At 39.7% G+C, this 24,667-nt stretch overlaps 1 long non-coding RNA gene across 1 annotated transcript in view; it reads right to left on the reverse strand.

The window, feature by feature from the left end:
• Positions 1 to 1,460: 1,460 nt before the first annotated feature.
• LOC126082375 (uncharacterized) overlaps positions 1,461 to 24,667 on the reverse strand; it is a 33,352-nt gene continuing 10,145 nt past the window's right edge. The window contains exon 3 of the long non-coding RNA XR_007518572.1: positions 1,461 to 2,437. This is a non-coding gene — a long non-coding RNA (uncharacterized LOC126082375). The remainder of the gene's footprint in view (positions 2,438 to 24,667) is intronic.

The following is a 24,667-nucleotide window of genomic DNA, read 5'->3' on the forward strand; positions in this document are numbered from 1 at the left end:
CTGATTTTGGCTCTTTCTTCTTTCGGTATGTGTGCATTTATGGATATAAATTGGCCTCTGAGCACTGCTTTTGCTGTGTCCCAGAGGCTTTGATAGGAAGTATTTTCATTCTCGTTGCATTCTATGAATTTCCTTATTCCCTCCTTGATGTCTTCTATCACCCAGTCTTTTTTCAGGAGGGTATTGTTCATTTTCCAAGTATTTGATTTCTTTTCCCTAGTTTTTCTGTTATTGATCTCTAGTTTTATTGCCTTGTGGTCTGAGAAGATGCTTTGTAATATTTCGATGTTTTGGATTCTGCAAAGGTTTGTTTTATGACCTAATATGTGGTCTATTCTAGAGAATGTTCCATGTGCACTAGAAAAAAAAGTATATTTTGCAGCAGTTGGGTGGAGAGTTCTGTATAAGTCAATGAGGTTAAGTTGGTTGATTGTTGTAATTAGATCTTCCGTGTCTCTGTTGAGCTTCTTACTGGATGTCCTGTCCTTCTCCGAAAGTGGTGTGTTGAAGTCTCCTACTATAATTGTGGAGGTATCTATCTCGCTTTTCAATTCTGTTAAAATTTGATTTATGTATCTTGCAGCCCTGTCATTGGGTGCATAAATATTTAATATGGTTATATCTTCCTGATCAATTGTCCCTTTTATCATTATGTAGTGTCCTTCTTTATCCTTTGTGGTGGATTTAAGTCTAAAGTCTATTTTGTCAGAAATTAATATTGCTACTCCTCTTCTTTTTTGATTGTTGTTTGCTTGAGATATTTTTTTCCATCCTTTGAGTTTTAGTTTGTTTGTGTCTCTAAGTCTAAGGTGTGTCTCTTGTAGGCAGCATATAGCTGGATCGTGTTTCTTTATCCAGTCTGAGACTCTCTGTCTCTTTATTGGTGCATTTAGTCCATTTACATTCAGCGTAACTATAGATAAATGTTTAGTGTTGTCATTTTGATGCCTTTTTATGTGTGTTGTTGACAATTTCATTTTTCAACTTACTTTTTTGTGCTGAGATGTTTTTCTTAGTAAATTGTGAGATCCTCATTTTCGTAGTGTTTGACTTTATGTTTGTTGAGTCGTTATGTTTTTCTTGGCTTTTATCTTGAGTTATGGAGTTGTTATACCTCTTTGTGGTTACCTTAATATTTACCCCTATTTTTCTAAGTAAAAACCTAACTTGTATTGTCCTATATCACCTTGTATCACTCTCCATATGACAGTTCTATGCCACCTGTATTTAGTCCCTCTTTTTGATTATTGTGATCTTTTTCTTATTGACTTCAATGATACCCTGTTATGAGCTTTTTTTTTTTTTAATTAATCTTAATTTGTTTTTGTGATTTCCTTATTTGAGTTGATATCAGGATGTTCTGTTTTGTGACCTTCTGTTGTGCTGGTATCTGATATTATTGGTTTTCTGACCGATTTCCTTTAGTATTTCTTGTAGCTTTGGTTCGGTTTTTGCAAATTCTCTAAGCTTGTGTTTATCTGCAAATATCTTAATTTCGCCTTCATATTTCAGAGAGAGTTTTGCTGGATATATGATCCTTGGCTGGCAGTTTTTCTCCTTCAGTGCTTTGTATATGTCATCCCATTGCCTTCTTGCCTGCATGGTTTCTGCTGAGTAGTCTGAACTTATTCTTATTGATTCTCCCTTGAAGGAGACCTTTCTCTTCTGCCTGGCTGCTTTTAAAATTTTCTGTTTATCTTTGGTTTTGGCGAGTTTGATGATAATATGTCTTGGTGTTTTTCTTTTTGGATCAATCTTAAATGGGGTTCGATGAGCATCTTGGATAGATATCCTTTCGTCTTTCATGATGTCAGGGAAGTTTTCTGTCAGGAGTTCTTCAATTATTTTCTCTGTGTTTTCTGCCCTCCCTCCCTGTTCTGGGACTCAATCACATGCAAGTTATCCTTCTTGATAGAGTCCCACATGATTCTTAGGGTTTCTTCATTTTTTTTAATTCTTTTATCTGATTTTTTTTTCAGCTATGTTGGTGTTAATTCCCTGGTCCTCCAGATTTCCCAGTCTGCATTCTAATTGCTCGAGTCTGCTCTTCTGACTTCCTATTGTGTTGTCTAATTTTGTAATTTTATTGTTAATCTTTTGGATTTCTACATGCTGTCTCTCTGTGGATTCTTGCAACTTATTAATTTTTCCACTATGTTCTTGAATAATCTTTTTGAGTTCTTCAACTGTTTTATCAGTGTGTTCCTTGGCTTTTTCTGCAGTTTGCCTTATTTTGTTTCTGAGGTCATCCCTGATGTCTTGAAGCATTCTGTAAATTAGTTTTTTATATTCTGTATCTGATAATTCCAGGATTGTATCTTCATTTGGGAAAGATTTTGATTCTTTTGTTTGGGGGATTGTAGAAGCTGTCATGGTCTGCTTCTTTACGTGGCTTGATATCGACTGCTGTCTCCGAGCCATCACTAAGATATAAAAACTAAAAAAAAAAAATAGTAGTGGTTTATTCTATAATTGCTCACTGAGTCTTATCTTGTTTTATTTTCTTTCAATATAAGTGGATGGGCTACTAGATTGTGCTGTGTTGTTTGTTGTAGCCCTTGACTTACTTATGACCTATTACCAGCTGGTTTGGGCTGTTGCCAGATATATATGCCTGAGTCTATTCACTATTCTTGAGTAGAATCTGATTTGGGGTCATCAAGTGTGTGCTGCACCCTAACACCTATCCACCTCGAGAAGTAGTGGTGATAGTTGTGTGCACCAGATTCTATTAGCAGCTGGGGTTCACCCTCCGGGGGGGGGGCAGGATGCTGACAGGCTTCCTCCAAGTGTCAGTGAGGTAGGTGTGTCTCTATTCCTATAGCACCTTGGTGGGAGGAAACTGCAGCTGTACCTTAGGCCCCCAATGCAAGTACCTCTACAGATTGGTAGGAGTCACCCTCCTTAGACCCCTAAGGCTAGAGGCTAGGTGGTCTGGGGGGAGTTTCAGCCCTCAGTTCCCTGTTGTGGGTCAGTTAGGGCTTTGTTGAATAAGCAGAGATATCAGACCTGGGAAACTTGTTTTTCCAGAATATCTGCTAAAAAAAAAATGCAGTCAGATCCCTATCAGAACTGCCTTTGGATTATAACCGCCACCTTGTTCCCTGTAAGGATGAAAGTCCGAGATTTGGATCATATATGCTTGGCTGGAGCTGGTTCTGTGTTTTTAGTCCAATTAGGGATGGATTTTTGGTCCCTGGGTTTTTTGTGGTTCCTTCTCTCAGGCCAGAAGAATGGGTTAGGAAAAGACCAAAAAAAAAAAAAAAGGAAAAGCAAAGCCGCTGCGGAGCCGGAGCCGTTCTACCTCTGGCTCAGGAAATTCCAATGTTAATGAAGCCGCCTGGGAAGGGTGGGGGAGGGTTCAGAGAAACAGGAAAGTAGCACCCCCGAATATAGCCAAAGTTGCCTATCTTGCTTGGAATGACTATTTTATCTGAGATTCCCAAGGGGCCTGTCGCGTATGTGTGCTGGCTGTGTGGGGATTGCCCCTGAGGGTCTGGCCCGCTGAAGCCGCGGTCAGATCCTCCGCTGCCAGTCCAAAGCCCAGCGTCAAGGGTCCCCTGCTGGGACGCTGCAGTCCCGGCTCCAAAATCAGTCGCTGCCTCCCAGGGACTTCTCATCCCGCCAGCCGCGTTGCCGTGCTGCCTCCGCGGACCGGCTGGGCCCCCTCCCGGGGTTATTTCAAGGTAGTAGGGCTGTGCCCCCTGCTTCCGCTGTGACAGCGCCAGTCAAAAGCCCAGTGCCAAGGTTCCCCTGCTGGGATGCTGCACTCCCGGCTCCAAAATCAGTGGCTGCCTCCCGGGGACTTCTCGTTCCACCAGCCGTGTTGCCGCGCCTCCTCCACGGACCGGCTGGGCCCCCTCCCAGTGTTAGTTCAGGGGATTAGGGCTGCGCCCCGTGCTTGCGCCATGATCGCCCCAGTCAAAAGCCCGGCGCCAAGGTTCCCCTGCTGGGACGCTGCATTCTGGGTTCCAAAACCAGTCACTGCCTCCTGGGGACCTCTCCCACCAGCTGTGTCGCCACGCCGCTCCGCAGGGACCAGCTGGGCCCCCGCCTGGGGTCAGTTCAGGGGGCTAGGGCTGCTCCCCTTGTTTGCACTGTCCCAAGATTTTGAATTCAGCTCCCCTGGGCCCAGACCTAAGCCCGGCGCCAAGGTTACCTGACTGGGACGCTGGCTCCAGGCTCCGAAAACCGTCGCTGCTTCCCCGTATTTGTTCGTTCTCCGTCTCTAAATCTGTGCTTGTTGTTCAGGGTTCATAGATTGTTATGTATGTGATCGATTCACTTGTTTTTCCGAGTCTTGGCTGCAAGAGGTATCCGAGGTAGCGTCTACCTAGTCCGCCATCTTGGCCCCGCCTCCAGTTTTGTTTAGTTTTGATATATCAGAAGCTTTGTTTCTTTTCTTTCTGTTTAGAATGTTTTTCTTCCTTTGTATTATCTTGATTTTTTTTTGTTACTGGTCCATGTGTGACTTTGTTGGTGTCGGTAGACTATGTGTGATTTCTTCTTACTAGGGGGTATGGTGGGTCACACCCATGTGTGTGTCCCCTTTGGTTAGGCTCTTACGTCTTCCCTTACAGGACTGAGTGAAAGTGGGAGAGCAGGTTCTTTCCCTGATACTGGGTGACAAGTGGATGGTCAGGGTCCCTCCTCAGCCCTTGTGGGACAATAGTTCATGGCTCTAACAGTGGTTTATTATTTTCACCATTAGATTTGTTGGGCAGAAATTAAAAAAATAAAATATCCTGCCAATCCAGAACATCTTCTCCACAAATGAAGAAAAGGCATAAAACAGTCTTATTATTGAATAACATTAAGCCAGACTTAATGGGGTCCCTCTGAGGTCCTGGAAATCAGCTGTTGAGTGAGCCTGAAGCTCAGCACCATGTCTCCTTCAGGGCTTGGTGTAATTACAGTATCTCCATTGACAACTCTGTTTAAAAATCACATCACCGACTTTAATAATTAAGGAAGGGCTCAAAGAAAGCACATGAGCTAGTACAATTTGGAAAAAAATTATCTCTTCTTACTAGTAATGAGATACAGAGTTAAGACTGAGGAAATATATTCCCCTTGCCTTAGAGAGCAAATGCTGATCTTTGCTAAAGCAAACAATTCTCCTCCTTTTTTGGAATCTAATAATTTTTAGTTTTTTAAATAGGTTATCTTATACTTTCCACTGTTTTTTTATTTGGACAGTTAAGACTCTGAAGAGGCTGCAAGAGGTCTCCTTTAAATGACAAAGAGACCAGATTAACATCCTGTTGCTTGCTTCCACTTTGGTAAAATTAACAGGAGCTCAGATTGGTTGAGGAGCTCTGGTGGCACAATGGTTAGGCACTCAGTTGCTAACTGAAAGGCTGGCAGTTCAAACTCACCAGAAAAGACCTGGAGATCTGCTTTCATAAAGATTACAGCCTAGGAAACCCTATGGGGCAGTTCTACTCTGTCCTGTAGGGTCGCTACGAGTGGGAATAGACTCAATGGCACACAACAAAAACGAGATTGATTAGAAGGTGGGCGCATTGATGGTTCAGTGGCAGAGTTATCCCTTTCCATAAGTAGACCTAGGTTGGATTCCTGGTCAATGCACTTCATGTACAGCCACCACCTGTCTGTCAGTGGAGGCTTGTATGTTGCCATGATGCTGAACAAGTTTCAATGGAGCTTCCAGACTAAGACAGACTAGGCAGAAAGGCCTGTGATCTACTTCTGAAAATCAACTGGTGAAAACCCTATGGATCAAAACACCATGATTGGTATCTGCTACCAATCATGGGACGGCACAAGACTGGGCAGCATTTCTTTTCATTGTGTATGGAGTTGCCATGAGTCAGGGACTGACTCTACGGCAGTTAACAACAGCAACAACAAGTTTGAGCACTTACTGTAAACTAGGCACTGTAAGAGAGCCTGACAATGTTATCTCCTAATGATTATAATATCTACCACATATGCCAAAGCAACCTTTCTTTAATTAAAAAAAAATGATAAAAACAAAGCAGGCTGAACTCCAGCCATCTTAGTCTGGGTTGTCTAGGGGATCAAACCAGTGAAGTGTACATATAAAGATACAGAGACAGGTTTACATCAAGGAAGTGGCTCACGTGGTTTTGGATGCTGGCAAATCCCAAAACCATGGGTCAGGTGGAAGGCTGAAGGTTTCTGCTGGCTCAATTGGTTTCAGGAGCTGACAAACCCAAAATCTGCAGGTCAGGTGTCCGGCTGAAGACTTCTACAGGTATACACCCCGAAAACCAGAGGTCAGGTGATGAGAAGAGTGTAGGGTCAAGAGAAGAGAGCAAGCCTTGCTGGAACATCCATTTATATACCAGAGGCAGGCCACACCCCCAAAGCAACGCCACTTTCAAGATTGGCTGATCACATTAGGTCACATCATGGAGGCGATTACATTATACTACATTATGGATGAGAAATCAGTCCAATGTCTGTCAAATGACCAAGAATGATAGCCTAGCCAATCTGACACAAAACATTAACCAGCACACCAGCCCTTAGCCCAGGTCCTTGCCTTATTACTCCTTTGCCTTTTACAGCCAATTATGAGAGCTGGCTCTAATACCTTACCTCCCATTTACATCTGAACCTACCAGAATCTAGTTTCTGAATTTATCTTTCCACAAAAATTGCCTGGAAGACTTCAGTGGTTTATGGATTAACAAATCCAATGGACATACTTCTGAACTTCTGTTGCTTTACTTCTCTATCACATTTATCACTGTTCACTGTTTTCTTCTTGGAACTCTTTTCATGGATGTATTTCTAGCTTCCAAGTCATCATTGCTCTGGTTTTAAACATGAGGTTGATTCTCAGTTAAATTTATGGTTTCTTCTTCCTCTACTTCTTAAATGTAGATGCTCCTCACGGTTTCCTTTTTCTTCTTTCTTTTCTCATGCTCTGAGTTTGTTGTAGGCCATACCTTTCTCTCCTCCTCCTCCTCATCTTTCTCTTTCTCCTCCTTATTTCATCTCATAAATTGTAATCCATTACTATCATTATTTATTTTGATGCTCCAACGGTCCCAAATTTGACCAGTGGAAGCCCCTTCAAGATGGTTCCTATGCTTTTTTGATAGATACCTGTCATTATTTGAGCATTTTCTTTCTTTATTGCAAACAAAATACCCACATTTATCTTCAACTTTTCCTGCCCCAGGGTTTTAATTAGTCTCTCCGATCCTCCAAGGAACACCTGGTTCTCTTTAGTGGTAAATGGCACTTAGAAATGAAGATATGAGCATTAGTAGTGCTTATTGTTAATGGTTTGTCATATCTTCCAGGCCTTCTCAAGAAAAAAAGAGGTAGGAAATGTGTGAATGCATACACACACACATATTCTATTTCTCTCCGTTTTCCTTTCTTCCTTCCTCTTCCTTTCTCCCTCCTTCCCTCTCACTCTATCTATCCATCTATCATCTATCTCTCTATCAACTACCTACTTACCTATGTATCATCATCTATCTATAAAGACCAAAGTCATAATGACGTCTTTACTTTCAATGCAACATCAGAACTTCACAGGGTATAATCTAGTTTTTCCCCTTTCTATATAAAAAAAAAAAAAAAAAAAAAAAAAATTTTTTTTTTTTATATTTATAGCTCCCCCATACATCTGTTAGTTTGTCATACTGTGGGGGCTTGTGTGTTGCTGTGATGCTGGAAGCTATGCCACCAGTATTCAGATATGAGCAAGGTCACCCATTGCAGACAGGTTTCAGCTGAGCTTCCAGACTAAGACAGTCCAGGAAGAAGGACCTGGCAGTTTACTTCTGAAAAGAATTGCCAGTGGAAACCTTATGAATAGCAGCAGAACATCATCTAATATAGTGCCAGAAGATAAGCCCCTCAGGCAGGAAGGCACTCAAAACACAACTGGGAGAAGACCTGCCTCCTCAGAGGAGAGTTGACCTTAATGACATGGATGGAGTAAAGCTTCCTGGACCTTCATCTGATGATGTGGCATAACTCAAAATGAGAAGAAACAGCTGCAAACATCTATTAATAATCATAACATTGAATGTATGAGGTATGAATCTAGGAAAATTGGAAATCGTCAAAAATGAAATGGAATGGGTAAACATTGATATCCTAGGCATTAGTAAGCTGAAATGGACTGGTATCAGCCATTTTGAATTGGACAATCATGTGATTAACTATGCTAGGAATGACAACTTGAAGAGGAATGCCTTTGCATTCACTGTCAAAAGAACATTTCAAGATCTATACTGAAGTACAATGCTGTCAGTGATAGGATAATATCCATATGCCTACAAAGAAGACCAGATAATGCAACTATTATTCAAATTTATGCACCAACCACTATGGGCAAAGAAAAAGAAACTGAAGATTTTTACCAACTTCTGCAATCTGAAATTGATTAAACATGCATTCAGGGTCCATTGATAATTACTGGTGATCGGAATATGAAAGTTGGAAACAAAGAAGAAGGATCAGTAGTTGGAAAATATGGCCTTGGTGACATCTGTGGAAAGAGACGCTGAAAAAGCTCAATATAATCCATCAGAACAAGGCCAGGGGCCAACTGCAGAACAGATCATCAATTGCTCATATGCAAGTTCAAGGTGAAACTGAAGAAAATTAAAACAAGTCCATGAGAGCAAAAGTACAACCCTGAGTATGTCCCACGTGAATTTAGGGACCATCTCAAGAACAGATTTGATGCATTGAACACTAATGACCGAAGACCAGGCGTGTTGTGGAATGACATCAAGTACATCATACGTGAAGAAAACAAGAGGTCATTAAAGAGACAGGAAAGGAAGAAAGGACCGAGATGGATGTCGGAAGAGGCTTTGAAACATGTTCTTGAACGTCGAGTAGCTGAAGCCAAAGGAAGAAATGATTACGTAAAAGAGCTGAACAGAATATTTCAAAGGGCAGCTTGAGAAGACAAAGTATTATAATGAAATCTGCAGAGACCTGGAGATAGAAAACCAAAAGGGAAGAACATGCTGGGCATTTCTGAAGCTGAAAGAACTGAAGAAAAACTTCAAGCCTCGAGTTGCAATGCTGAAGACTCTACAGGGAAAATATTGAACGATGCAGGAAGCATCAAAAGAAGATAGAAGGCAGTCACAATTTAAAAAAGAATTGGTCAACATTCAACCATTTTAGGAAGCAGCACTTGATCAGGAACTGATGGTACTGAAGGAAGAAGTCCAAGCTGAGCTGACGGCATTGGCGAAACAACAAGGCTCCAGGAATCAATCGAATACGAATTGAGGTGTTTCAACAAATGATGCAGCACTGGAAGTGCTCACTCATCTATGCCAAGAAATTCGGAAGACAGCTACCTGGCCAACCAACTAGAAGAAATCCATATTTATGCCTATTCCCAAGAAAGGTGATCCAACCGAATGCAGAAATTATCGAACAATATCATTAATATCATACACAAGTAAAGTCTTATGGACGATTATCAAAAGCAGCTGCAGCAGTACATCAACAAGGAACTGCCAGAAATTCAAGCCAGATTCAGAAGAGGACGTGGAACTGGGGATATCATTGCTGATGTTAGAGGGATCCTGACTGAAAGCAGAGAATACCAGAAAGATGTTTACCTGTGTTTTACTGACTAAGCAAAGGCATTTGACTGTGTGGATCATAACAAATTATGCATAACATTGGGAAGAATGAGAATTCCAGAACACTTAATTGTGCTCATGAGGAACCTGTACACAGATCAACAGACAGCTGTTGGAACAAAACAAGGCGATACTACTTGGTTTAAAGTCAGGAAAGGTGTGCATCAGGGTTGTATCCTTTCACTATACCTATTCAATCTGTATGCTGAGCAAATAACCCGAGAAGCTGGACTCTGTGAAGAAGACTGGGACATCAGGATTGGAGGAAGACTCATTAATAACCTGCGTCATGGAAATGACACAATCTTGCTTGCTGAAAGTGAAGAGAACTTGAAGCACTTACTGATGAAGATCAAATACCACAGCCTTCAGTATGGATTACACCTCAACATAAAGAAAACAAAAATCTTCACAATTGGACCAACAAGCAACATCATAATAAACGGAGAAAAGATTGAAGTTGTGAAGGATTTCATTTTACTTGGATCCACAATCAACAGCCATGGAAGCAGCACTCAAGAAATCAAAAGACACATTGCATTGGCCAAATCTGCTGCAAACGACCTCTTTAAAGTGATGAAAAGCATGGACGTCACCTTGAGGACTAAGGTGCACCTGACCCAAGCCATGGTATCTTCAATCGCATCATATGAACATGAAGGCTGGAAAACGGATAAGGAAGACTGAAGAACTGACGCCTTTAAATTGTGGTGTTGATGAAGAATATTGAATCTACCATGGACTGCCAAAAGAACAAATCTGTCTTGGAAGAAGTACAGCCAGAATGGCTCCTTAGAGGCAAAGAAGGCGAGACTGCATCTTACATACTCAGGACATGTTTTCAGGAGGGATCAGTCCCTGGAGAAGGGCATCATGCTGGGTAAAATACAGGGTCATCGGAAAAGAGGAAGGCCCCCAATGAGATGGATTGACACAGTTGCTGCAATAATGGGCTCAAGCATAACAGTGTTTCATTCTGTGGTACATGGGGTCGCTATCAGTTGGAACAGACTAGATGGCACCTAACAACAGCAACAACACAGCTTATTATTATAATTGCTGTCAATAAGCTGTACACTTGTAAAAAGTTGATGGGGAAAGTTATGTGATAGATATATTTACAACAACCAAAAAAAAAAAAAAGTAGCTGCTGAGACTGCTTATGTACAACCCAATACCTCAAGGGATTTTGTTCCTCAGTTTGGAGGTTTAAGGGTTATGGTTTTATGGACATCCCAGTTAACTGGCCTAATAATGTGTTTAGTGCTGTTCTACCTCCTAGTTCATGCATAGTGCCTGGGTTTTAAAGGCTTTCAGGTGACTACCCAAGGAACAATACATGGTCTCCATTCACCTGAAGTAACAGAGGAAGGAGGAAAATCAGGAATAGAAAGAGGATATTGAATGTGTACTAATCGCCTCCATGAACAACTGCCTCCTTTACCATGAGACCAGAACTGAATGGTGCCCAGCTGCCATCACTGAACAGTTTGATGAAAGATTCAATAGAAGAATCCTGATCAAAAGGGGGAAAATTTCAGAACAGAATTTAAAATTCTCATGGACTCTAGACTTTCTGGAGCCATGGACGGTAGATGAACCCCGACACTACTGCCTTGAGATAGTCTTTAAACTCTAAAGCAAAAATATCCCCTAAAGTCATCTTAAAACAGAACAATACTTTAACCAAACTATTAAAAAAGGCCTGCCTTGAGCATTACGGGAACCCTGGAGGCATAGTCATTAAGAGCTATGTCTGCTAACCAAAAGGTTGGCAGTTCGAATCCACCAGGCGCTCCTTGGAAACTCTATAGGGCAGTTCTACTCTGTCCTATAGGGTCGCTATGAGTTGGAATCAACTCGACAGCAACAGGTTTGGTTTTTGGTTTTTTTGAGCATGATGCTCTTTTAAGAACTACCTATATGGGATCATATTGACAAGAGCAACTGGAGTGTTTACATAGGATATTAGCAGACAGTAAGTTTATGTTACTGAGGGAGAAAGAACCACAAAAGGAGGGTAGGAATGGTTGTAAAATTTGAAGAGTGTAATCAAAGTCACTAAACTGTACATGTAAAATTGTTGAACTGATATATGTTTTATTGTGTATATTCTCAACAACAGCAAAATAAATAAAATTTAGGAAAAAGATATAAGGGGAAGGAGATGACATACGCAGTATACACTTATGCATAATTTAAAAATGCATAGATACAAACACTTAGAATTAATCATAATGAAAAATATCTAGGGTAGAATGAAAAATGTTACAGAAAGATAAAAAAGGAGCCTGAAATAATTAGATAGACATACTGTGTTTCTTACAGGAAAACTGGACATGATAAAGATGGAATTTTTAACAAATTGGTATATAATTCTCTTATGATTTCAGTCATAATTTCAATTGGATTACTTTTTATTACTTCAAAAAATTAACTTAAAAATACTCCAAAAGGTGAAAAGCAAGCATAAAAGGCAAAAAGAAATTTGGAGGAACAGAATAATGTGTTCAAAGTGTGATCATTAAGACAGTAAGATTTTCCCTGGGCCTGAGTGAGATAGGTCCTCTTGCACATCCTGAGCCATTCTCCCAGCCTTGGAGAAGGAATCACTTCACAACTGGGGAAAAGATGATCTGCCAGCTACACTAACCTGGGAAGCTCAGGGCAGAAGTGGCTCCTGTCCAGGCATAAATGGTCCGGGGACTTTGAATACCTTTCCCCCCCTGCATGGACCTCTGCAGGCCTATTTTGGGAGACACAGGCATTTGTTGACAGGCTGCAACTGTTTCAGCTGTACGGTGGAGAGGTGGGTGTTTGATGTTTGACACTGCTTTGCCTATTAAACAGGGTCCTCGCCTACCCATATCAGGAGCCTAAGGGCTGCTGGCTCCACTCAGGTCACCCAGCCACCCGTGAAAGGGGTCAAAGGAAACCTGGTATCTCCCAGTCCTTACAATCAAAAGCATTGGGTGCCCAAGGTCCGTCTGTAGAACCCACCCACCGGTGCACTCTAGGGAAGAGGGGCACGCTTTCCATACAGACACTTGAGGGATGGTTGTCAGCCCCCTGCCTTGTGCAGAACATGACTCCCTCATGCAACCAGATACCGGTACCTACACCAATTACCCCTGTCTCTCTAGGACTGGAGGACAGAGCCTGTAACATGTACTTGATTACCAACTACTTAGACACCTGAGCTGAATCCATATAAGTGAATGGACTCCTAGGCTCATATACCTGCTAACAGCTCTAGCCATCCAGTTACACGATGTTAGAGCTTCAAAGGTGAAAATAAGCTAGCTCACTCAAGCAACCTATTTGGACATATCAAAACAAAACAAAGAAGCTAGGATATAGTAAGCAAACATAAAATAAACTAACACAATAACTTATAGATGGCTCGGAGACAACAGTCAAAATCAAATCACATAAAGAAGCAGACCATGATCACTTCAACAAGCTCTCAAAACAAAGAATCAAGGGATCTTCTGGATGAAGGTGCATTCCTGGAACTACCAGATGCGGAACACAAAAGTTAACATACAGAACTCTTCAAGACATCAGGAACGAGATCAGGAAGGAGAATAGGCAATACAGAGAACAAGCCAAGGAACACACAGAAAAAGCAGTTGAAGAAATTAAAAAGGTTATTCAAGAACATAATGAAAAATTTAATAAGCTGCAAGAATGCATAGAGAGACACAAACCAGAAATTCAGATTAACAATAAAATTACAGAAGTAGACAACTCAATAGAAAGTCAGAGAAGCAGATTTGAGCAACTGGAAGGCAGAATTTCTGAACTTGGAGATGAAGCACTTGGCACCAATATATTTGAAGAAAAATCAGATAAGGGAATTTTAAAAAATGAAGAAACCCTAAGAATCATGTGGGAGTCTACCAAGAGAAATAAACTACCAGTGATTGGAGTACCAGAACAGGGATGGATAACAGAAAATGCAGAGAGAATTGTTGAAGATTTGTTGGCAGAAAACTTCTTTCATATCATGAAAGATGAGCAGATATCTATCCAAGATGCTCATCAAACTCCACATAAGGTAGATCTTAACAGAAAGTCACCAAGACATATTATAATCAAACTTCCCAAAACCAAAAATAATAGAATTTTAAGAGCAGCTAGGAATAAAGGAAAAGTCACCTACAAAGGAGAGTCAATAAGAATAAGCTCGGACTACTCAGCAGAAACCATGCAGGCAAGAAGGCAGTGGGATGACTTATATAAAGCATTGAAGATAAAAAATTGCCAGCCAAGAATCATATATCAAGCAAAACTGTCTTTCTAATTAAAAAAAAAAAAAAAAAAAAAAAGAGGACATTTCCAGATAAACTGAAGTTTAGAGGATTCGTAAAACTATAAGAAATACTAAAGGGAGTTCTCTGGTTAGAAAATCAATAATATCAGATATCGACCCAAGAATAGAACACTGAACAGAGCAATCAGATATCAACCCAGATAAGGAAACCAGAAAAATGAACCAAGATTTAAAAAATGCTCAAAACATGGAAACAGCGATGTCATTATGTAAAAGAAGACAATACCAAAACAATAAAGACGGAATAAGAAAAGTAGTCAGAGATCTTTCATACAGAGAAGAAGACAAGGCGATATAAAGAAACAGAAGTTACATTTAAACTTAGAGAAATAAGGGTAAAAAGGGCCACCACAAAGGAGGCTAACAATCCTACACATCAAAATAAAATACAAGAAAAAAAAAAGACACTCAGCAGAAACAAAATCAAATACAACAAATAAGAGGAAAAGACAATATATAAAAATAAACTACTCAGCACAAAAAATTAAGTGGGGAAAAGAAACTGTCAACAACACACAACAAAAGACATCAAAATGACCACACTAAACTCATACCTATCCATAATTAGGCTGAATGTAAACAGACTGAATCCACCAACAATGAGACAGAGAGTGGCAGAACAGATTAAAAAAATACGATCCGTCTATATGCTACCTACAAGAGACACATCTTAGACTTAGAGATACAAACTAAAACTAAAAGGATGGAAAAAATATATCAAGCAAACAACAATCAAAAAAGAGCCCGAGTGGCAATATTAATTTCTGAGAAAATAAGACTTTAAAATTAAATTCACCACAAAGAATAAGGCAGGACATTATACAATACTTAAAGGGACAATATACCAGGAGGATATAACCATATTAAATATTTATGCATCCAATGACAGGGCAGCGAGATATATAAAACAAACCCTAACAACAGTGAAAAGTGAGATAGACAGCACCACAATTATCGTGGGAGACTTCACCACACCACTTTCCGTGAAAGGACATCCAGAAAGAAGCTCAATAAAGACACAGAAGATCTAAATGCTACAATCAACCAACTTGACCTCATAGACAGATACAGAGCATTCCACCCAAAAGCAGCCAAGTATACTTTCTTTTCCAATGCACATGGAACTTTCTCTAGAATGACCACATATTAGGTCATAAAGCAAGCCTTAGCAGAATCCAAAACATCCAAAAATTACAAAGTGTCTTCTCTGACCATAAGGCCATAGAAGTAGAAATCAATAACAGAAAAAGCAGGGAAAAGAAATCAAACACTTGGAAACTGAACAATACCCTGCTCAAAAACAAGGGCATTATAGAAGACATTAAGGATGGAATAAAGAAATTCATAGAATCCAATGAGGATGAAAACACTTCTTATCAGAACCTTTGGGAAACAGCAAGAGCAATGCTCAGAGGTCAATTTATATCAATAAATGCAAACATACAAAAGGAATAAAGGGACAAAATCAAAGAATTATCCCTACAACTTGAACAAACAGAAAAAGAGCAACAAAAGAAACCCTCAGGCACCATAAGAAAGCAAATAATAAAAATTAGAGCTGAATTAAATGAAACAGAGAACAGAAAAACAATTGAAAGAGCTAACAAGACCAAAAGCTGGTTCTTTGAAAAAATTAACAAAATTGATAAACCATTGCCCAAACTGACAAAGGAAAAAAGGAGAGGAAGCAAATAACCCAAATAAGACATGAGATGGGTGATATTACAACAGACCCAGCTTGAAATTAAAAGAATCACATCAGACTACTATGAAAAACTGTACTCTAACAAATTTGAAAACTTAGAAGAAATGGATGAATTCCTAGAAAAACACTACCTACCTAAACTGATACAAACAGAGGTAGAACAACTAAATAGACCCATAACAAAAGAAGAGATTGAAAAGGTAATCAAAAAAACTCCCAATAAAAAAAACCCTGGCCCAGGTGGCTTCAGTGCAGCATTCTACCAGACTTTCAGAGAAGAGTTAACACCACTACTATTAAAGGTATTTCAGAGCATAGAGAAGGACGAAATACTCCGAAGCTCACAAGCTCATTCTCTGAAGCCACCATATCCCTGATACCAAAACCAGGTAAAGACACCACAAAAAAGAAAATTACAGACTTATATCCCTCATCAAATTAGATGCAAAAATTCACAACAAAATTCTAGCCAATAGAATTCAACAACATATCAAAAATTAGTTCACCATGAGCAAGTGGGATTCATACCAGGTATTCAGGGATGGTTCAACATTAGAAAAACAATTAATGTAATTCATCATATAGATAAAACAAAAGACAAGAACCACATGATCTTATCAATTGATGTAGAAAAGGCATTTGACAAAGTTCAACACTCATTCATGATAAAAACTATCAGCAAAATAGGAGACGGAAAATTCCTCAACATAATAAAGGGCATTTATACAAAGCCAACAGCCAACATCATCCTAAATGGAGAGAGTCTGAAAGCATTCCCCGTGAGACTGGTAACCAGACAAGGATGCCCTTAATTACCACTCTTATTCAACACTGTGCTGGAGGTCCTAGACAGAGCAATTAGGCTAGATAAAGAAATAAAGGGCATCCAGATTGGTAAGGAAGAAGTGAAAGTATCTCTATTTCCAGATGACATGATCTTATATACAGAAAATCCTAAAGAATCTTCAAGAAAACTACTGAAACTAACAGACGAGTTCAGCAAAATATCGAGATACAATATAAACACACAAAAATCAGTGGGATTCCTCTACACCTACAAAAAGAACACCAAAGAGGAAATCACCAAATCAATACCATTTACAGTAGCCCACAAGAAGATAAAATACGTAGGAATAAATCTTATCAGAGACATAAAACACATACCTTGCTCATGGATAGGAAGACTTAACGTTGTAAAAATGTCTGTTCTACCAAAAGCCATCTACAATTCCAATTCAAATTCCAACGATATTTTTTAATGAGATGGAGAAACAAATCACCAACTTCATATAGAAGGGAAAGATGTCCCAGATAAGTAAAGCATTACTGAAAAAGAAGAACAAAGTGGGAGGCCTCACTGTACCTGATTTTAGAAACTATTATATTGCCACAGTAGTCAAAACAGCCTGGTACTGGTACAACAACAGATACATAGACCAATGGAACAGAATTGAGAATCCAGACAGAAATCCGTACACTTAAGAGCAGCTAATACTTGACAAAAGCCCAAAGTCAGTTAAATGGGGAAAAGACATTCTCTTTAACAAATGTTGCTGGCATAACTAGATAATCATCTACAAAAAAATGAAACAAGAACCATACCTCACACCATGTACAAAAACAAACTCATAATGGATCAAAGACCTAAATATAAATCTAAAATGATAAAGATCATGCAAGAAAAAATAGGGATAATGCCAGGAGCCCTAATACAGCTAATAAAGAGTATACAAAACATTACTAACAAGGCAGGAAAGAAACTAGATAACTGGGAGGTCCTAAAAATCAAACACCTATGCTCATCCAAAGACTTCACCAAAAGAGTAAAAAGATTACCTACAGACTGGGAAAAAGTTTTTAGCTATGACATTTCTGATCAGCATCTGATGTCTAAAATCTACATGATACAGCAAAAACTTAACTACAAAAAGACAAATAACCCAACTAAAAAATGGGCAAAGGATATGAACAGGCAGCTCACTAAAGAAGACATTCAGGTAGCTAACAGATACAGGAGGAAATGCTCACAATCATTAGCCTTTAGAGAAATGCAAATCAAAGCTACAATGAGATTCCATCTCACTCCAACAAGGCCCTGGTAGGGAGCGCAAAGCAGCGCCCCTGAGAGAGCAGGAAAGCAATGGGATGTAGACCCCAAATTCTTGTAAAGAGACCAGACTGAATGGTCTGACTGAGAGTAGAAGGACCAAGGAGGTCATGGTCCCCAGACCTTCTGTTAGCCCAAGACAGTAACCACTCCCAAAGCCAACTCTTCAGACAGGGATTGGACTGGACTATGGGATAGAAAATGATACTGGTGAAGAATGAGCTTCTTGGATCAAATAGACACATGAGGCTATGTTGGCATCTTCTGTCTGGAGGGGAGATGAGAGGGCAGAGGGGGTCAGAAGCTGGCCAAATGGACATGAAAATAGAGAGTGGAGGGAAGGAGTGTGCTGTCTCATTAAGGGGAGAGTAAATTTTCGTGTGAGAGACTAACTTGATTTGTAAACTTTCACTTAAAGCACAATAAAAATTTTAAAAAATGGGAAAAGGATATGAACAGGCACTTGACTAAAGAAGACATTCAGGTAGCAAACAGACATGAGGAAATCCTCATGATCCTTAGTCATTACAGAAATGAAAATCAAAACTACAATGAGATTCCATCTCACTTCAACAATGCTGGCATTAATCCAGAAACACAAAATAATAAATGTTGGAGACGTTATGGAGGGACTGGAACACTGATATACTGCTGGTGGGAATGTCAAATGGTACAACCACTTTGGAAATCGACTTGGCGCTTCCTTCAAAAGCTAGAAATGGAATTACCATACAATCCAGCAACCCCACCCCTTGGAATACATCCTAGAGAAATCAGAGCCTTTACACGAACAGATATATGCACACCCATGTTCACTGCAGTATTGTTTACAATAGCAAAAAGGTGGAAGCAACCAAGGTACCCATCACTGGATGAATGGATAAATAAATGATGGTATATTCACACAATGGAATACTATGCTTCGATGAAGAACAATGATGAATCCGTGAAACATTTCATAACATGGAGGAATCTGGAAAGCATTATGCTGAGTGAAATTAGTCAGTTGCAAAAGGACAAATAGTATATGACACCACTATTATCAGAACTCGAAAAATAGTTTAAACAGAGAAGAAAATATTCTTTGATGGTTACAAGAGTGGGGAGGGAGGAAGGGAAAGGAGCTTTCACTAATTAGATAGTAAAAAAAAAAAAATTAGATAGTAGATAAGAACTATTTTAGGTAAAAGGAAAGACAACACACAATTCAGGAGAGGTCAGCACAACTGGACCAAAGCAAAAGCAAAGCAGTTTCCTGAATAAACTCTACACTTCGAAGGCCAGCGTAGCAGGGGCAGGGGTTTGGGGACCATGGTTTCAGGGGACATCTAAGTCGATTGGCGTAATAAAATCTATTAAGAAAGCATTCTGCATTTCACTTTGAAGAGTGGCGTCTGGGGTCCTAAACACTAGCAAGTGGCCATCTAAGGTGCATCAATAGGTCTCAAGCCACCTGGAGCAAAGGAGAATGAGGAACACCAAAGACACAAGGTAATTATGAGCCCAAGAGACAGAAAGGGCCACATAAACCAGAGACTACATCATCCTGAGGCCAGAAGAACTAGATGGTGCCCAGCTACAACTGATGACTGCCCTGACAGGGAGCGCAACAGAGAGCCCCTGAGGGAGCAGGAGAGTAGTGGGATGCAGACCCCAAATTCTTGTAAAGAGACCAGACTTAATGGTCTGACTGAGACTAGAAGGGCTACGGAGGTCATGGTCCCCAGAACTTCTGTTAGCCCAAGACAGGAACCATTCCTAAAGCCAACTCTTCAGACAGGAATTTGACTGGATTATATAGAAAATGATACTGGTGAAGAGTGAACTTCTTGTTTCAAGTACACACATGAGAGTATGGGGGCAGCTCCTGTCTGGAGAAGAGATGAGAGGGCAGAGGGGGTCAGAAGCTAGCCAAATGGACACAAAAATTGAGAGTAGAGGGAAGGAATGTGCTGTCTCATAATAGGGAGAATAACTAGGAGTATATATCAAGGTGAATACATGTTTTTGTAAGAGAGACTGACTTGGTTTGTAAACTTTCACTTAAAGCACAGTAAAATTAAAAAATATATATGATAAGAAGAGTAGATAGAAAATTTATTGTTAGGTGCCGTGGAGTTGGTTGTTGTTGTTAGGTGCCATTGAGTAAACACTGCCTGGTCCTTCGCTATCCTCACAATCATTGTTATGCTTGGGCTCATTGTTGCAGCCAGTGTGTCAATCCATCTCACTGAGAGTTTTCCTCTCTTTCCCTGACCCTCTAATTTACCAGGCATGATGTCCTTCTCCAGGGACTGATCCCTCCTGATAACATGTCCAAAGTATGTGAGACGCAGCCTCGCCATCCTTGCTCTAAGGAGTATTCTGGTTGTACTTCTTCCAAAACAAATTCGTTTGTTCTTTTGGCAGTCCATGGTATATTCAATATTCTTTGCTGACACCACAATTCAAAGACGTCAACTCTTCTTCGGTCTTCCTTATTCATTGTCCAGCTTTCACACACATATGATGCGATTGAAAATACCATAGCTTGGGTCAGGCACACCTTAGTCTTCAAGGTCACATCTTTGCTTTTTAACACTTTATAGAGGTCATTTGCAATAGATCTGCCCAATGCAACGCGTCTTTTGATTTCTTGACTGCTGCTTCCATGAGTGTTGATGGTGGATCCAAGTAAAATGAAATCCTTGACTTCAATCTTTTCTCCGTTTATCATGATGTTGCTTATTGGTCCAGCTGTGAGGATTTTTGTTTTCTTTATGTGGAGGTGTAATCCATACTGAAGGCTGTGGCATTTGATCTTCATCAGTAAGAGCTTCAAGTCCTCTTCACTTTCAGCAAGCAAGGTTGTTTCATCTGCATAAAGCAGGATAGACATTCCTAAAATAGACTAAAATATTCCACAAAGGAAGTTTCAGAAATCAGTGCAGGCACAGATGAATTATTCAATGTACATTCAGGGTATTGTCTTTTTAGAAAAAAAAAAAATCAAGAGAAATTTTCACCAAACCAGGTATATAAATAATATTCAATCTTTTTATCTTCAGAATGAAAGGGTTGGTTAAGGGATCTCCAAGTATTTCCTGTTCTCTTGGTCTCTGAGCTAAAAATCTTAAGGAGTAGAAGTTATAAACAGGATCCAATGAAACCAAACTCACTGCCATAGAGTCAATTCTGACTCATAGTGACCCTATAGTGCAGAGCAGAATTGCCCCAGAGGGTTTCTAAGGAGGAGCTGGCGGGTTTGAACTGTTAGCTTTTGGGCTAGCAGCTGAGCTTGCTACCACTGTGCCACCAGGGCTCCATAAATAAGACGGGGGGATAGAAATTAGAAAAAAACTGAAAGAAAAAAAGCTAAAGTTACAACACAGGCACACCCACCCACACAAATACCCTACAGATTAAAGTAAGATTTCTCTACACACAAATGGGAGCAAAACAAAACTGAACAAAACAACCATTAAACATATTTGCCAGACACGAAATCAGAATAACTTGCAGGGTTTATAACTGGTAAGTGGGAGCACCCAGGTTCCTCTTCCCCTTTTGCTTCGCTCTCTTCTGTTCTTTAAAATCTCTACTTACTTTGCTACCTCAGTATAGAAAATTGGGAGGGGAAAGAATAATTTGACATAATTTAGGTATTACAGTAAAAGTTTCCGGCAGGTGTAGATATAAATGCTTATTGGGTAGTTTATGTATCAAGTTCATAATTAAGACTTAAGGAAAAAATCTAAATTATGAAACTTGAAGAAATTTTGAAAAATTGCAATAGATTCAAGGGGCTCAAGTATCCCATCTTTGAGAATCTAGTTATTTCTTCTGAATGAAAAATATTGATGTAGCTGAAGTAATTTTGTGGAGTGCCCTGCAAATTATGATGAAGAAAACTATAACTCATTACCTTTGCCTGGTGTTGGACTCTACCTAGCATTATACATAATTTGTAGAAAAGTATCTGTGCAGAGAAATCTATAAAAACCACTTAGTCATCTGCAGAGTAGTTTATTCAGATGAAGGCAACAAGAAGAAAACTCTATCTTCTCACACAGCGTAATGCTGTTTCTGATGAAATTCACCTGGGGCCACATAAGAACTGTGGTGTAGTAATTGGGTACACCCAAATAGCTTCCCAACGCACAGAAATCATCTATGGTGGTAACCGAATCAAGCAAAACAGGCATGAAGTTAAGCAGATAAATTTCATTTCAACGCTAAGTTTCAGCTAGTGGGGAAATCGTGGCACAGTGCCAGGTGCAGGGACAGAGGGTGACTTCTCCGCTTTCACCACTAGCTACTGCCTGTAAGTTTAACTTCAGCTGTAGTCAGCACAGGAAACCCTGGTGGCGTAGTGGTTAAGTGCTATGGCTGCTAACCGAGAGGTTGGCAGTTTGAGCCCGCCAGGCGCTCCTTGGAAGCTTTATGCGGCAGTTCTACTCTGTCCTATAGGGTCCTATAGGGTCACTATAAGTAAGAATTGAGTCGACGGCAATGGGTTTGGTAGTACATTCTGCTAGTTTAGTTTTTGCTGTTGCTGCTGCGGTCTGTTTTTGTTTTATAACAACCAAAAACAAAATGAACAAACAAAAAACCAAGCCAGTTGCCATGAAGTCGATTCCGACTCATGGCAACCCCATGTGTTTCAAAGTAGAACTGAGTTTCATTGGGCTTCCAATGACTGTGATCTTTCAGAAATAGATCTCCAGGCCTTTCTTCCAAGATGCCTCTGGGTGGATTTGAACCATTTGTGCTACCCAGGGATTCCTTTATAATAATAGCTACCATCTATTGATTTTTTGATCACCGAATTTTACAACAACTTTTAAAGATAGGATTATTAGCTTCAATTTATCAGTGCAGTAACTGAGGTTCAAAAAGATCAGGTTTTCTCGTCTCTGTCTAGAGTTATTCAGCTTCTAGGGAATCGACTCGACGGCACTGGGTTTTTTTAGGTGATAGAAGCATTAACTGAACCCAAATCTGCAGAATATGTACCATCATATATACCTCCTATGTTCAGAATAAGGCATAGAATTTAAAAAAAAAAACAAAAAAAAACCACCCTTAAATACTTTGGTAATGATGATTTTGCAATAGTCTGTTGCTGATTCAATCCGTACAAGCAACATTCAATGAAATTTCTCTAGCATCACATCTCAACTCCACATTTATTTATTTATTTATGCCCTAGTGTGTCTTAGAGGAGTCCGTGCATAGTGCAAACAGTTAACGCGCTCAGCTGCTAACTGAAAGGTTGGTGGTTCTAACCTACCCAATGGCTTCAGCTCCACGGGAGTTAAAAGACTGTGTGATCTGCTCCTGTAAAAATTATGGAGGCTGTGCATATTCCTATGGCAATTTCAGTCCCATAGATTCTTCCTTTAGTAATGTTCTCACTGTTGTTAGCTGAGGTTGAGTCAGCCCCTGACTCATGGTGACCCCACGCACAATGGGATGAGACCGTTGTGATCCATAGGGTGTTCAGTGGCTGATTTTCAGAAGATCTCCAGGCTTTTCTTCCTAGTCTATCTTAGTCTGGAAGCTGAACTCAAATAAATCCAGCATCATAACAACATACAAGCTTCCACTGACAGATGGGTGGTAGCTGTACATGAGGTGCAGTAGCTGGGAATCGAACCCAAGTCCCCTGCATGGAAGGCAAGAATTCTACCACTCAACTATGACTGCCCTCAAATGTCCTCATTAATATTTTATATTTCAGAATTTTTAAAGCCTGGCCTTACTTTTTGCACATTACCTACTCTATGTTCACCTTCAGGTTTCTCCTATCAAATGAATCAAATATAGAGAAACCTTACCGAATATGGAACTGGGCTCTAAAGATAATAAATCATGTGCCATTTTTTGTCATGCTTTCATGATTTGTAGCACGGTGAGAGAGAAACGATGCCCCTGCGTAGTTCATAGAGTCTGGTGGTCAGTATGACAGGTTTATAGTCATGCAAGGTTGAAATGTGATCACAGAAAACCTCCTCAGGAAAGAGTAGAGAAGGGCTGAAATTATATCTGTAAAACTGTTTTTCTGAAGAGTAGAATACTATTCTGAGAACTATGAGGTATGAGTTTGTGTTTATAAATTCCAATTAGATCACTGGAAGATTATTATAATATAATATCAGTATGATATTAGTAGTAAAAGACCCAAGGAAGGACACAGACAATTGTTACGTTTCCTTAATTGTTCACAACTGTATCTTAATAGGAAACGCTGATGGCATAGTGGTTAAGTGCTACAGCTGCTAACCAAGAGGTTGGCAGTTCGAATCTGCCAGGCGCTCCTTGGAAACTCTATGGGGCAGTTCTACTTTGTTCTATAGGGCCACTATGAGTCAGAATTGACTCAACGGCAGTGGGTTTGGTTTTTTTTTTTTTTTTTGGTATCTTAATAGATTATAAGAATATTAAAACTATTAAGGTATTTAAAGAGTACTAATATAACCCTCACATTATATTTATAAAGAAAAAGATCTAAAATTTTTAAGAAAACTGCACAATGGAAAATTATATAGTGATGATCACTATAGTTTGAATCATGAGTTGGACCTGAGAAGTGTAATTATAACAGTAGCTAAATGTGAGAGTGAGTTCAGAGGTGTGGTTGAGTCAGACACTTAAAAACATGTGCGTTTTGACTCATTGGAGCTTGTCTTATTGGCCCACATGGAGGGTAACTATTAAAATACATTAAAAAAAAAAATCCAGCATCCAACAAGGTAAAATATTCAACACCTAGCATCCAATAAAAAATTATCACACACACAAAGAATCAAAAAAACACAACCCGTAATAAGGATAAAATTCGGTCAATTGAAGTTCACCTAGAATTGTTAAAGATGTTAGAAATTTTAGACAAGGACATTAGAGTAGTTAAT

The sequence above is a fragment of the Elephas maximus genome, chromosome 9 (assembly GCF_024166365.1).
Source record: "Elephas maximus indicus isolate mEleMax1 chromosome 9, mEleMax1 primary haplotype, whole genome shotgun sequence".
NCBI classification, from domain to species: Eukaryota; Metazoa; Chordata; class Mammalia; order Proboscidea; family Elephantidae; genus Elephas; species Elephas maximus.